Source organism: Sinocyclocheilus grahami, unplaced genomic scaffold, assembly GCF_001515645.1.
Source record: "Sinocyclocheilus grahami isolate Dianchi unplaced genomic scaffold, SAMN03320097.WGS_v1.1 scaffold737.1, whole genome shotgun sequence".
Taxonomy (NCBI): domain Eukaryota; kingdom Metazoa; phylum Chordata; class Actinopteri; order Cypriniformes; family Cyprinidae; genus Sinocyclocheilus; species Sinocyclocheilus grahami.
This window is the reverse complement of record NW_015505916.1, coordinates 511,192-527,808: the sequence shown is the minus strand read 5'-3', so window position 1 is coordinate 527,808 and position 16,617 is coordinate 511,192. Positions and strand designations below refer to the sequence as shown.

The 16,617-nt window shown below is 36.8% G+C and overlaps 1 pseudogene; it reads left to right on the top strand.

Moving 5' to 3' along the window:
* The window catches only part of LOC107560643 (dihydropyrimidine dehydrogenase [NADP(+)]-like), a 207,859-nt pseudogene that overhangs the window by 16,206 nt on the left and 175,036 nt on the right, over positions 1-16,617 (top strand).

The window sequence follows — 16,617 nt, the reverse complement described above, 5'->3', positions numbered from 1 at the left end:
AAGCAGTTGAATCTTCTGTTTATTCAGCTGCAGCAATAGGCATTTTCTGGGTTTCTTCTGCGAGGCGTATTTGGAGTTTCAGTGCAAAAGCGCCCTCTGGCCTTCGGATGGAGATTTACTGCTGATCACAGAACCTTGCTTCACTGAAAGATACGCATGACAATTGCAGCTTCTGTCGAATCGCGATCTTGATTCCATTTCGATTTATCGTGCAGCCCTTGGTGGAATGGTACACAGATGTCACGGTTCGGTACGTACCTCGTTTCGGGGGTCACGGTTCGATACGATTTCTGTACAACAGGAAAAAAAAATCTACTATGCTCGGTTTCTTTTAATTTATTTTGAACAGACAGTAGTACAAATGACAATTTTTTCAGTAATGTTATATATGTATAAAATCTGTAGTACATAATAAATAATAGTTTAGCATTCAGATACATTACATCGCAAATATGGAAATATTATGGAATATTTGGATTTGTGCCTAATGAGAGAGGTAGGATACATGAGCACAAAGCTCCATTTCGCAAACATTTGAGTGCACAAGCCTTTAAAGTATACTCCTTTGTCAGTCTATTTAATAATTACATTTAAAAAAAATACAGAACAGCGAAAAAAAACAAATCTACTATGCTCGGTTTCTTTTAATTTATTTTGAACAGACAGTAGTACAAATGACAATTTTTTCAGTAATGTTATATATGTATAAAATCTGTAGTACATAATAAATAATAGTTTAGCATTCAGATACATTACATCGCAAATATGGAAATATTATGGAATATTTGGATTTGTGCCTAATGAGAGAGGTAGGATACATGAGCACAAAGCTCCATTTCGCAAACATTTGAGTGCACAAGCCTTTAAAGTATACTCCTTTGTCAGTCTGTGAGAGATGCATTCAGAATCAGCACATGGTCACTGGTGGGCTTTGTTTTCAAGTCCACAACTCATGGCATTCGCTGTTCTTCTGCTGGCGGCCAGTTATCAAACAGCGTTGCATTGCTGCGGGCGCCTCCTTCTGGTTGGGGGTGAATTGCCTGTATTCATTGTAAGTAGGGATGCACCGAAATGAAAATTCTTGGCCAAAGCCGAAACCGAACAAAATTAAACACTGGGCCGTAGGCCGAATACCGAACACAGAGTTTTTTCCCCCATGTATTTTGCCCAAAAAAAATTTCACCATTGCGTGAATTAAAAAGCCAAAATGTGCTTTTTACTGTTTTTGTCTTGCTTTTCAAAGAAAAAAAAAAATTACAAAACAACAATTTAAAAATATTTAACACTGAACATTGTTAACATTCTAGCAGACACTATACCAACAAAGCACAATTTAACTTAAAATTAATAAGTTAGTAAAATAATAATTTTTGGCCATCAGACCCCCTTCTTGAATCAGGTTCAAGATTTTCAGTGAATAACAACTTAAATTTCTATTTTAAATAAGTTTGGTTATTTTGGACCTTTTTATTTTATCAAGGAATCCTTTTTATTTTATTTTCAAAATAAGATTTAATTAGTTTTTTATTTATTATTTAGTTTAATTTTTTGTCATGTGATTTTATTTTGTTTTGTTGTATAAAAAATATAAAAATCTATGGCACAAAGATATAGTACAAAGAAATGTTTAGTAATGTATTTTACTAATATTCATTTGTTATATGCAATAAAGCAACAAATTCCAAGTTAATGATTTAAACTTTGCTTTATGCAAATTATTTGTTTACACATGCGGGTTGTTTAAAAGCAATGCCGGTATATTCACTTATGATTATCCACACATGCAACAGAAATAAGATTTTGCCATTGTATTACATTTTTACTTTTTGTAGAAGCTTCCAGAGTTCATTTGAATTATACAAAGTGGTTCGCTCCATGTGCACTTTGGTGCAGAATTCAGCCCGGGCTTGAGCCCCACATTAATTAGCACTTGCAGCAGAGTTTGATTTGCCATTTCCCGTTGTCCATCATAGAGACTCCCTATCTGATTTTCTCTGAGGGGCTGCAGTTTGCCTGATGTGGCTGGGCAGCGCTGGTTATTGATCTTCCATCTGTTTGGGCTGCGTGATCAGTGGAGAGTGATAAAACAGACGCAGCGGCTCCCCCGTGGAACCATCTAAGACATGCAGATGGGTCCGGTGCGGAAAGGGCTGTCAGCGCTACCATGCTCATGTCTCCGCACTGCTGTGGCCCTCTCCGACCGCAAAGGGCATGCATACAACTGGGAATATGGCATTTTTTTGTTTAAAATATTGTTTGATAACACACTTAGCCCCTGTTTGGCTTAGGCTCCTCAAGGAATGCTGAATAACTGCAAAAATCCATGCCTGACTCAGACTGTCTGCGGCGCTGGCATTTATCAGCTGCGCTGCGGCAAGCGTTTTGTCTGGGGAGCGAGAAGCCTCCTGGATGTTTGTGCGAGCGAACACCCAGTGCTTAGCTTGTACAGTATTTGTGTTTATTCTCTAAATCTGAATGTTGTTTTCCTTCTGAGCCCTAAAGATGCGTCTGCTCTCTTGTGGAATGATGTTTTAAGATGTGAATGCTGCCCTGCAGTGTGTACAGTAGTATTGATTGGGAGGTATGAATGCATATTTCATCTCATGCGTGGTGTCGATCTCATTGGCGTCTTGACATCACAGAGTCCTTCCGACGTTTGGTGAAAGATGGAAAACCTTTAAAGGGATAGTTCACTTAGAGTCAATTTTATGGAGTTCCAAAATGGTAGGATTTTCTTTCTTGGGTGGAACATAAAAGGAGAAGTTTAGCAGAATGTTAAAGCTGCTGTTTTGAGGAACTGATCTTATAGGAATGTTTTCAGACTGCATCCTGCTATATAGTGCTCTGTCTGTTCTAAGATCAGTGAACTCGTTGGATATGAATGGTGCTTGGACTGTAGTATTAAGTACAGAAGATGTAGCAGAACTGGTAGCTTCTTCTCTTTCTTCATCCAAACATTCTGTAGTTGAGGCATGAGTAAACATCTGTCAGGCATCATTAGCGTTTGCTGTAGCCCAGTTCCAGCATACATCTGTTTCTCTTGTACATTTTCCACTTGAGGAGAGAGGGTCAATATCAAGCTGAAAACAAGAATCTAGTTGCAAAATTGCATTTTTACTTACTTTAGTTTAATGTTCCTGAACAAATTTTAGAAGATGTGAATACATGTATTAACCATGGAATAGCAACACTCTATTTAACACTTTATTTTATTTTATTTTATTTTTATTAGTAACTACACATTATATGCTAAACCACCACCATTTAAAATAATATTGTTCATATATGGACTAATTATATGGACATAATTTTCTATTTCTATGTTAAATAAATGTTCTTTTGAACCTTTTTTTAATCAAGGAATCCTTTTCTTTTTTATTATTATTTTATTTTATTTCATTATTTTGTTTTTTATTAGTAAATACCATCACCATTTAAAGTAATATTGTTTCTATTTCTATTTTAAATAAATTCAGTTATTTTGTGTCAAGGAATCTTTATTTTATTTGATTAAATATAAAAATATATATTTTATTATATATAATTTTAATGAACACTAAAAATAGTGATTAAAAGATAATTTGATTATTTTGTTTTTTATTGATAATTTTATTATTATTTTATAATAATCTTATTTTATTTTTTGTCTTACAAAATATAAAATAAATAGTAATAATAACTGTCTAAAAAGTAAATTTTGACTATAGAAAAAGTTTTTAAAGCTCTTGTCAATTATTGCTGGGAATAATTAATTACATTTATCTATTATGCATGCAGATGTTCTTAAATATACTTTTTTAAAGTCATTGTTTAAACTCTTCTAATAGCTGTTTGTTTTTGACCGCCTCTGGTTGATCTGATCACTGGAGTTGTTTTGTGCAGAGAACGTTTCTTAATTAATAAAGCATAGACTTTCCTGTGTCCTGTCCTCCCATTGGGCTGCAGATGCTAATTGTGTTTGAACATTTCTAATCTTTCAGACCACCTCAAACAAACGCCGTGTTTCTATCGCAAGCCTGCATTTGAACCTGATGAATGCGCCACAGGACGAACATGGAGGACAAACTGGAGTAGTTAGAAATGTGGAGATTATTTGTTTTTGGGTCATTGCTGCCCTGGGCTGATTACAGTCCCCGAATCCCGTTAGGATTTCTCCTCCGACGAACAACCTTGTTATTAGCTCCCGGTTTACCTACAGGCTTGGCCCCAAAGAACATATTAGCTTTCCTTCTGCACACTATATGAAAACGGATAAGTAATGTTGTCCGTAACACTCTATAAAACCTGAAAAGGTGGATTTTTATTGTTTCGGCCTGTGTCTCACACAGTGCTTTAACTACATTTTATTAGGTGTGAAATTAAAATATTAATAGGCTGATGTCTGGCTTTAGGAGGAAGAGCGGGACGTTTGTAGAGGTGCTAGAGTCGAGCGCCACGGGAGAGAGGCGGGTTACCCAACGTCTGCGGGCCCTTTTAACATCTCATACCTCTGTATGAAATAGACTTTCATCTTGCCTACTGTGAAAATATTAAAAGACGAAGCTTCATGTGTTGTCACATTGCCTGCGGGACACTAATTGCGGTTGGTCGCCGATGTTGTTGGGAAAGGTTGAAAAGAGAAAGAAAAATATCTCAAAGTGACTGAGGAACTTGAAAAAGAGAATGTTGCTTTGTGGTGCCTTCAAACCAATTAAAGGGGAAACATTTAAGGAAATTACATCATCAATGGGGCCTTAAAACTATAAAAGGAATAAAAGCACTTAGTAATAAATACACATTATGTGCTGTACCACCACCGTTTAAAATAATTTTGTTCATATATGGATGTTTACATATGTTTTCTATTTCTTTTTTAAATAAATTCAGTTCTTTTGAACCTTCTTTCCTCAGAGAAACCTGAAAAAAGTTCTGTATCATGGTTTCCATAAAAAATATTATATATTATAATAAATATATAAAAAAATATAATATAGCAGCACAAGCTTTTTTCAACATTGATAATATTAAGAAATGTTTCTGAAGAATCATGTGACACCGAAGACTGGAGTAATGCCTGCTGAAGATTCAATAAATTGCATTTTAAAATAAATGAAAATAGTAGGGATGCACCGATACCACTTTTTTCAGTACTCGCCCGATACCTGCAACTTTTATTTTTGGTACTTGCTGATACCGAGTACCGATACCGATATTTTTTATTGCATTTGTACATTTTTTAAATATTGGGTACAGAAACAAAAAAGGGTATGTATAATGTTAGTTGGTTAACTTAATTTATCAAATAGATACAGTCAAACCAAAATTTATTCAGACACCTTCAACATATACAAGAACTCAGAGTTACACTGTGTCAGAACAAATTAATCTTGATAATGTTAGATCATTTTGATAGAAAGGTATGTAATAAATTACAATCAAGCAAAACAATTCAGACAGCTGTTAGTATGACAGTATTTACACAACTATCAATATTTAGTTGGGCAACCCTTAGCCTTAATGACAGCCTGTAGTCCCCTGCTAGTAAAAAAATCAAAAATTATATCTGGTCTCTGAATCATTTTTGGTTTCACTGTATATCCTTCAGTTATTTTCACACTTAATTATGCCCATTAAAAAGCATTTTACAAGTTTTTGTTACTTTAACTGTTAATTTTTTTTGCTCTATGGTACATCATCTTTAATTTAATAGCATTAGAGCTGCTCCATTGCAGCGGCTTAGTACTGTAATCACGCACTTTGCTGTAATAATGCTGGGAACCACTCATTATAAATCTCCTAACTGTGATATTTTCAGAAATAGAAGTCGCGTTTTTTCATCTGAAACATGCTGCGATTTATATTCCAAAGCCACTCATATAATGCAGAAACACTCAAGCAAGCAAAACACACGCAACGCGTGCACGTATTTGTACTGATGCACAATAGTACAGCCTAGCGCATTTCACACAGGCTGTTAGTTTCACTTTCGCCTGAAAGTCGTGTATGCCTAAGGTTGAAAATAAATTATTTTTTATAGTGAATGCCCCTATAAATGGTCTTATTTTAACGATTTAGTTTTAATCCAAATGATGCGTGTGCTAAGTGAGTGAACATCAAAGATCACACAACAGAAGTGCGCTCTCTCTCTCTCTCTCTCTCTCCCTCTCTCCCTACCGTTAAGTAAGTTGTGCATTGTTTTACTTACTAGTTTTTGACATATCTGACCGAACTACAAACTTTCCAGTGATGTCTGTGAGAAAGATATATTCACTCGACAAGCTCGCACATCTGCGCCGCCGCCACGCACTCAATCCACTCAGCGTGCTTTGTTTATCAGCTCGTGCACACCAGCTATACAGGCGTTAATACTGAATGTTTAACATTATATTCATTGCATACATATACTTCGTAGTAGACACCCTTAACTCCTTTCTGCTGTCTGTTGTCGGTGTTTCTTTGTCTGAATATGGCGCTTATCACATGCTGTGTGGTATTGGCGTTTGGTATCGGGCATTTTAACGAGTACGAGCACGAGTACATGAGACCAGTATCGGGCCCGATACCGATACCAGTATCGGTATCGGTGCATCCCTAGAAAATAGGAAATAGTTCATTGTAATATTATTTCATTGTTTTTACAGTATTTTTGTTTAAATAAATGCAGCCTGGGTGAGCAGAAGACTTAGAAATGAATAAATAAATCTAAAAAAGAAAAATCTATTACAAAATATTACAAACAATATTTATATTTATTATTTATAGAGTATATTTAAATATTATTTTGATTATATTTGTTGCTTATAAATTGCTGTTATTTATTATTTGCATATTTTAATTTACATTTAAATTACATTTTGAAAACAGAAAATGTGCGCTATATATGTACATGACATTTTTGTCATGTATTATTTCATTAGCCTACCTGTAGGGTGTTTACGATTGCCTAGCAGCTTGTTGCATTAACCACTTATAAAAATCATCTATTGTACGATCACGTTTCATCTCGTTTACAAAAGCTTCAGACTCTGCTCTTCCAGTCAAAAATCACAAAGGCTGTGTCTTCGTACAGGCATCTGAATGAATGTGTTGAACCGAGAAGGCATGTGATTACGGATTGGTTTGGCCGCTAGCCTGCAGGAGCACTTGGTCTCTGGCGCTGAGTGGGTCAGTCCTGATTGTAATGGAGAGGTGTGAGCCAGTGTGTTTGTTGTCAGGACGAGAGGGGAGATGCTGGAGAGGGGGCGCAGAGAGACACTCAGCTTTGATTAAAGGGAAGTGGCCTCAGGTAGACCCACCCCAGCCACTCTGAGAGCCTCAACTACACCTGTCATCTACAGGAAAGAAAGAGAGAAACAATTTCATATTTACATTATTGTCTGTCTTTTTCCTCACGTGCCACAAACTGTTTTGTAGCATTTGCTGTTGAGTGTAAATTCCTGTACATAGTAAGAAATGTGGATTAGAACACTTTATTCACAATATAAAAACATTACTGCAATAACCCACAGCACCCACATTAACCAGTCCCTGCTATATTGTTGCTGTGGGTAACTGCAGTAATGTTGTTATACAGTGAGTAAAGTGTTCTAAATGGTTTTAATGTGTTGCTATGCGGTTGCTAGGATGCTGTAGGTAATTGCAGTAATGTTGTTATACAGTGAGTAAAGTGTTCTAAATTGGCTTAACATGTTGCTATGTGGTTGCTAGGGTGCTGTGGGTAATTGCAGTAACGTTGTTATATGGTGAGTAAAGTGTTCTAAATGATTTTAATGTGTTGCTATGCGGTTGCTGTGGGTAATTGCAGTAACATTGTTATATGAGTAACGTGTTCCTAAATGGTTTTAATGTGTTGCTATGCATATGCGGTTGCAAGGATGCTGTAGGTAATTGCAGTAATGTTGTTATATAGTAAGTAAAGTGTTCTAAATGGTTTTAATGTGTTGCTATGCGGTTGCTAGGGTGCTGTGGGTAATTGCTGTAATGTTGTTTTACGGTGAGTAACGTGTTCTAAATGGTTTTAATGTGTTGTTATGTGGTTGCTATGTAGTTGCTAGGGTGCTGTGGGTAATTGCAGTAACGTTGTTACACAGTGAGTAAAGTGTTCTAAATGGTTTTAATGTGTTGCTATGCGGTTGCTAGCGGTAGATTGTAGTGGTAGATGTTGCTATATGGTGATCATGTTCTAAATGTTTTTTAATGTATTGCTAGAGTGTTGCTATGTGGTTGCTAGGGTGCTGTGGGTAATGACAATAACAGTGTTAAATGGTGAATGAAATGTTCTAAATGTTTTTAATGTGTTGCTATGCAGTTGCTAGAGAGTTGTCATGTGGTTGGTAGGATGCTGTTTGTAGTTGGAATAACATTGCTGTGTGGTGAATAAGATGGTTTTAACGTGATGTTACTGTATGCAGTTGCTAGAGTGTTGCTGTGTGGTTTCTACTAGGGTGTTGTGGGTAGTTTAATTGCTATAAGCCTATGCGACTAAAGTGTTCTAAATAGGTTTTAATGTGTTGCTATGCAGTTGCTAGAGTGTTGCTAGGATGCTGTGGGTAGTTGCAATAGGTTGCTATGGTAATAAAACATGTGTTAATTATGTTGTTATGCAGTTGCTAGGTGGTTACTAGGGCATTGCTAAGATTTGTTGAGCTGTTTCAGGTGGTTTTCAACATGTTATAAGCTGTGTCTCATTTAGAAGGCTGCGCCCTTCCGGAGGTCGCATTCGAAGGCTGCATGCGTCATCGAGGCGGTCTCATTTCAGAAAAGGCGAGTAGGACACTCCAAATGCGACCTTCGAATGCGACCTTCTTTCACAGGAATTTGGAGGATGCATTAGGTGTATCCTTCGCTGTTACAGATAACCCACAATTCTTTGCGTCGCCGTAAACAACCGTTGTTAATTTGAAAAATGCCGGCGCCGGCAGATGTGGTGTTTACAACTTACCTTAAATCGCCTCGGTAAAAACTGATAAACTTTGTTTTTAAAATCCTCCTCCTTTTTTTTCTCTAACAGATGTCTGCTGTACGTACGCTGCAGCTCCTCAAACATTGAACAAAATAAAACGAATAAAAGCATTTTTTTTTTCAAATTACTTTCCAAATTTAGAAATAAGTTTCCTTCATTTAAGTAGTGTGAGAGCGCAACGATGCTCTAAATGTGTTGGCATAGCAACGTGATACTTCCTGTTTCCTTTTCCGCCTGTCCTATGAAAGCCGTCTCGTTTAATTCTAGGTTGAGGACACTTCGTATATGCATCCTACAGAGGATCCGACCTCCAGAGGATTTGACCTCCGGAGGGCACAGCCTTCTAAATGAGACACAGCAATAGTGTTGGTAGGTGGTGTTCTGAATGTTTCTTAACATGTTGCTGTGCTGTTACTAGGTGGTTGCTAAGGGCATTGCTACTGTAAGTGGTTGCTGTAGACCAGGGCTGTCCGAACTCGGTCCTGGAGGGCCGGTGTCCTGGGAGCTAAACTCTGCAGGACATCGGCCCTCCAGGACCGAGTTCGGACAGCCCTGCTGTAGACTCATTCAGTACCCAAGTTTTTAATATATCGCAAAGAGGCTTCTATGAAGTTTTAATGTTGTGAGTGATTGAATAGTGTTGCTATGCAGTTGCTAATGTGTTGTGATTGGTTATTTAACATGTTGCGAGGTTGTTGATAAGTGGTTGCTATGGTGATCTAAATGGTTTATATGTTGTTTGCAGTCGGGTTGAGGTTGGCAGCTTGGGCATTGTTAGGTTGGTTGCCAGGGTGTTTTTAACAAGTGTTTTTTAGAAGTTGCCATAGTGTTGCTAAGTTCTGAATAGTTTTTATTGTGTTGCTGAGGTTGTTAGGATAGTGTGGATGTTGAAGTAGAGTTGCTGTGCAGTTGCTAATAGACCAATTCGGTGTTTGCAAACAGTGATGATTTTTTTGTGGGTGGAGCCTATCTGGTGGCAGAAAATGACAGTTTTCAAGTAACAGTCAATGCAAGCCATGGAATAAAATAATAAAAAAGGTAACTTTGAGTGTATATTTTAAAATTCTGACCTTATGCTCCCAATTCTGAGATTATATCTCATAATTCTGATAAGGAAAAACAGCTCGTCATTATTTCTTTTCCCCTCGGCTTAGAATCATGAGTTTATATCCCACACTTCTGGCTTTTTTTCCTCTGAATTGACAAACTCACTATTGTTGAGTTAAACAAGTTATAAAGTCCGAACTAGGAGATATATAAACTTGCATTTGCAAGAAAAAAGGTCAGAATTGTGAGATAAAATAAATGTTATGCAAAATGTAAATAGTAATAGGTTTGAATAATATTTCATGCTGTAACTGTAGGGCTAATACAATACGTCCCCTATGAACTGCATATGTGAATATTATGTTCACCTATTGTTTAAATCAAATTTATGCATTAAAAGTAGAGTACTCATAGCAGTTTTCATCCATAGTCTGTCCATTTAAACGTCTGCATTTAGCTTCAATTAACGTCTTTGATGACAATATTCTTTAAAAATGATTTGCATTCCGATTCTGACATTGCAAAAATATTTTTTTTCTCTTATTCCCTGGATTTTACCTGTTCCCTCCACTTGCCACCACTATGTGCGTGCAACTGTGACGTCTACTCCAAATTGGTCTATACGTTCTGGTTTGTTTTAAACATGGTTGCTAAGGTGTTTTTTTTCTTTTCCTGGCTGTTTATTGTCTGTTAGGTAAATTAACACACTGTGCAGTAGGAATTACACAAAGTTTAACACATAATACATAAATATATCATGCATAGAAGTTTAATTCTCAGGAATTTTTTTTCTCTTATTCCCTGGATTTTACCTGTTCCCTCCACTTGCCACCACTATGTGCGTGCAACTGTGACGTCTACTCCAAATTGGTCTATACGTTCTGGTTTGTTTTAAACATGGTTGCTAAGGTGTTTTTTTTCTTTTCCTGGCTGTTTATTGTCTGATAAATTAACTGTAAATTAACACACTGTGCAGTAGGAATTACACAAAGTTTAACACATAATACATAAATATATCATGCATAGAAGTTTAATTCTCAGGGTTAAGGGTTGTTCAGATCACTAATACTAATTATTAGCAATAGTAATAGTGAATCTGCCTTGCAATCAAAACTAAATAACCCTCTTGAAATTCTCTAAAATCCTTTTGTGATGTTACATACATGGCTGCGTGGGAAGCTGACACATTGTGTGAATGCTTGTGCTTGTTTTTGCAGAAGAATTGCATATTTTGAAAGTGAATGAGTTTGAAGGTCAGCTGTCTGCATCTCTCCAGTGTGAAACGATGCTGCGGCATCATCGGCATGTTAGTTTAGGAATGACAAGCATCTGCTAAACTCACTCTTGATTCTTTAAAGACAGCCTGTTGGCATGCTTTTGATTCGTCCTCAGAACTCTCTTAATTGTTCAGCTGTGAAACTTAAAGCCTGCTATTTTCCCAGAGCGCTGGAAATGTCCTTGCCGAGATTCACATTTGTTCAAGTACAAGAATGTGAGTGGGAGTGTTCAGACGCACACACACACACACACACACACACACAAGCAAAAGCCATTGTGTTTTCGCAAGTTATACATATTATGAAACTACTTTAGCGCACCTTGACTATTTCTCGCTCTCTCTCTCTCTCTCTCTCTCCATCTATTCAGAGTAACCTGGCCTTGAATCCTCGGGTCCAGACTCACGCTGCGAACTCTCTTAATTGTTCAGCTGTGAAACTTAAAGCCTGCTATTTTCCCAGAGCGCTGGAAATGTCCTTGCCGAGATTCACATTTGTTCAAGTACAAGAATGTGAGTGGGAGTGTTCAGACGCACACACACACACACACACACACACACAAGCAAAAGCCATTGTGTTTTCGCAAGTTATACATATTATGAAACTACTTTAGCGCACCTTGACTATTTCTCGCTCTCTCTCTCTCTCTCTCTCTCCATCTATTCAGAGTAACCTGGCCTTGAATCCTCGGGACTCACGCTGCGCTCCTCTCTACCGCGACCAAGAAAATGGAGAAAAAACACTGGAAAAGAAACGCAGAGAAAGGCTGTGAGGTGCGTCTCCTCCATCACCCTCAACCCTCATCTTTTCACCTGCCCCTCAATAGGGCTCTCACTGACCAATCAGCCGGAGAAAAGAGGAGCTTAGTGTTGTTTCCAGATTTAGATGGGCTGTTTCCTGGCTCTGGACCCATCTGTTTAGCTTTCTTCGGTAGATGCTTTTTTAACCTTTCGTTTGGCCTTGTTGAGAAATCGGCAGCTGTGTTCGGCACCACAGCCGCAAAAACTCAAGCTGAATTTGTCCACATACATCATCTTAAACTGACACACTCGAGACCTTCAGATAGTCAAAACTCTGTCTTTAATATATTATATAATATTATATTATATTATATTAATTTGTCTTTAAAAATTATAATATTAGGAATACTTTGAGCAAAAATACCAAGGCTGCCAGTGCCAGTACTTACGTATATTGTCATTATCAAATTATCAATACCAATGGCTGTTGCTGCAAAATTTTTGCTAAATTAAAACGAATTAAATAATTAAATGATTTATTATTGGCATTTAGCATTGTATTATCATTTTATATTTGAATGACATTATTTATAACATGTATAGTTATAGTTATAAATATAATAGACCTAATTTACAATATTTACAATAGACCTAAGCTGCAAATTGTCAGACTTCTGTTTTTGTTTATCATTTATTAACACCAACCTTTTAACTACAGTATTACAGTATATATGTATATATATATATATATATATATATATATATATATATATATATATATATATATATATATATATATATAAAAATCTTTTTTTATTTTTTTTTACAATGAGGTGGAAACAGGCTCCCATAGATTTCACTATGTGCACAACACAAAGATATACTTGCTTGTTGCGATTGCAGCTGAACTAACTAGATTAACATGGAAGATATTAAACGACCAAAGCATCGTTTGCTTAGGTATGAGGTCTAAGACAAAACTCACTTTAAATGTAACGCTATCATCCCCTTGAGCACTGAGGTGTGTTGCCACAACAGTGACGCAAGAATGCACATTATGTATATCGAACGCCTGCATTCAGGTCTTGCATGCACGTGTATTAAAAAATAAAAATACTAAAATGAACATACCAGTTAAATACAGGCTCACACATGCAGCTCTATTGACTTCCTGTGAGCAGGTATTTCATCATAAGACAAGAACTTGTGATCTGCACTCGCTAACACACGCGCTCAGACAGTCGCTCAAACGTAATTATCTTACGATTCCAGGCACATGCCATCAAAGTCTCACGAATATCTCCCCGGACCAGCGTGCGACGGAAGGGTTTGTGTTTTTTGGCAGGTGGCTGCTATGCCTCGTCTGTCCTTTTAAAGGCAACTGAGCCTCCTGCTTGTTTGATGTGGAGACACAACAAGATGGAGGTGTTTTGTAGGGGAGATTATCTACTCCCCGCTGACAGCACTGTTGCTAAGTACAGCTGCCTAATTCATCATTCTAATCAATGGGGATGGATCGCAGGCCTGATTTAATTCATAAAGGCTCTGTGCTATAGATTGAACATATGGCATGTGAGTTTACTGTATCAGGAGTATACATGTGTAGCAATTGCCGCGCTACGCTTGTGCAAATACACTACTGGTCAAAAGTTTGGGATAATTAGGAGCTTTTGAAAGAAGTCTCTTATGGTCACCAAGACTGCATTTATTCAAATAAAAACAGTAAACACAGTAATATTGTAAAATATAAAAAATATGTATTTTTTATGTAATTTATTCCTGTGATGCAAAGCTGAATTTTTGGTGCTTAATTCTTAATAATGGTTCTTGTTATTATTAATGTTAAAAACTGGTTTTGCTGCTTAATATTTTTTTGTAGAAACCATGATAATTTTTTTTCTGGATTCTTTGAATTGAAAGTTCAAAAGTTTTCTTTCTTTCTTTCTTTCTTTCTTTCTTTCTTTCTTTCTTTCTTTCTTTCTTTCTTTCTTTCTTTTGTTCCCTTTCTCATCCTTTTCATTCTTTCTTTCTTTCTTTCTTTCATTAATTGGTTTCCTTTCTACTTATATTGTCATCTTTCTTTCTTTCTTTTTTCCTTTCTCATCATTAATTTTCCCTTCTTTCTTTCCTTCGCTGATTAGACGTCACTCTGTCTTTAATATATTATATAATATTATATTCCTCTCTTTCCTCCTTCTTTCTTTTGTTTATGTTCATTTTCTTTCTTTCTTTTTCTTTTGTTCCCTTTCTCATCCTTTTCATTCTTTCTTTCTTTCTTTCATTAATTGGTTTCCTTTCTACTTATATTGTCATCTTTCTTTCTTTCTTTTTTCCTTTCTCATCATTAATTTTCCCTTCTTTCTTTCCTTCCTTCATTTCTTTTCATCCTTTTCTTCTTCTCTTTGCTTTATTTTCTTCCCTCTCTTTCCTCCTTCTTTCTTTTGTTTATGTTCATTTTCTTTCTTTCTTTTTCTTTTGTTCCCTTTCTCATCCTTTTCTTTCTTTCTTTCTTTCTTAATTATTTTCCTTTCTCATCATTATTTTCTCTTCTTTCTTTCCTTCCTTCATTTCTTTTCATCCTTTTCTTCTTCTCTTTGCTTTATTTCCTTCCCTCTCTTTCCTCCTCCTTTCTTTTGTTTATACGTTCATTTTCTCTTTCTTTCTGTCTTTCTTTCTTTCTTTCATTGGTTTCCTCACCTCCTTTTCTTTCTTTCTTTCTTTCTTTCTTTTGCATGGTAGTGTATCATGGTTTCCACAAAATATTATACATCTTAATTATTTCAAACTTTTCACCTGTAGTGTTTGTGCATTATTTTTTAAAGACATGTTTCTCATATTGACGTATGCGGCAAGAGACGAAATGGAAGTTTGTGTTGTTCTTTATGCACTATAAATCAGAATTCGCAGCAATGTTAATGCCAATGTCAATGTTAATGCCTCCGCATGCTTTTTGCCTGCCTGTGATCCATGCAATGCATTTCTCACAGTCAATTCACCAATAAATGTCAGAGGTTCGGAGAATGCTGATTCTGTGAAGACGCTCGTGATTTCCCGTATGGATTGTCTGCCACACGTTTATCTTCTTCATAAAGAAAAAGCAATGACTGTTTTAGTGATACTTAAAATAACTTTTGTAGGGATTCGGAAGCGGCATCATAATTGTCCTGCAGAATTGTGCCGGATGCCAGAGGGGCTGTAAACATAGTTTTTACAGGGAATTCATGAGTGCATGGGTGTCTATAGTTTCCAAATGAGTTCTCTAGAAAATACGATGGCATGTAGTCAGCCGTTATCTCGGTCCGTCAGGTCTCTGGTGCCCGCACATTTCCTCCCCTCCCCCTCAGGGCACCTGTAGCACACTGTCGGTGAGGGGATTTGGCTACACTTCCCTGCAGGCGATGTCTCGTATGGGAATGCGGTTCGAGTCGACGCTATTAGCTGACCGGGGCCTTACCAATATTTGTCTTTCTGCTTCAATAGCACAGGTTGAGGCTGGAGATAATCTACCAAACAAAAAACAAGTCCCGAGTTTTACAGCAGCTGCGGAGATTGAAGTGGAAACACACTTGAAGTGCCCTTGTTTTTTGCCGATAACGGCACTGTTTACTGATGGTTTTCTTTTAATAATCTGTCTGTACGGTCTAATCCAATTTAATGAGTCTCCAGATTGCATTATGATCCCCAGGTCCTGTGAAGGGCAGGTATATCTGCCAGAAGCAAAAGCTCATGTTTTTTTCCCCACTGGTTTTAGGCAAGACAAGAAGGGGGGTGGAAAGTAGAAAGCAATGGGCACGAAAAAGAGTGGCTTTTCAAGTGTCTCAGTAGGTGCATTCACATGTTATTCAGTGTAAATGTACTAGCATTTGTTTAGAGATCATGTGTGCCTGACTCGTTGGTGAAATGCTGGCAAATCAGCGTAGGAGCAAATTCACTACACATTCGCTACCTTTATACTACCTTTACCTTTAAACATCTACCCAGGGCACAGGATGATAGGAAGGCCCTGTAACAATGCAGATTGCTGAATGACTCTGTGTATGCGGCTTGTGACCTTCTTCCTAGTACTCAGCTCTGTTCCCTGTCATTGGCTTGGGCTTTATAGTTAGGACTGCTTCTAGTTTATTAGGCATCAGAGCTAATTGCTTTAATGAGACATGATGAAAGAGAAGGAAGGGAGAGGAAAAAACTTAAATAATTCAAATTGGCTTTCATAATTCCTGTTCCGCGCCAGGTCACCGCTGAGGTCCAAAGATGGAGTGTAAACTGAATATCTTAAATAGATTTTCCTTTATAGCCCAATCATCCTGCATCTTCCTTGAATCTGGTCTCGACCTCACACTCATTAGATGAATAAATTACGGACAAATTACCACAATTTTAGTGCTAACAGTTTTTTTCTAAGTGATATTAGGGTTCTTTGAAGCTTTTAAAATAATTATGTTTTTACTTAAAAAAACATTATTTTTAGGAATTATGATGTCTAATGGAGATAGTATCTATCTATCTATCTATCTATCTATCTATCTATCTATCTATCTATCTATCTATCTATCTATCTATCTATCTATCTATCTATCTATCTATCTATCTATCTATCTATCTATCTATCTAT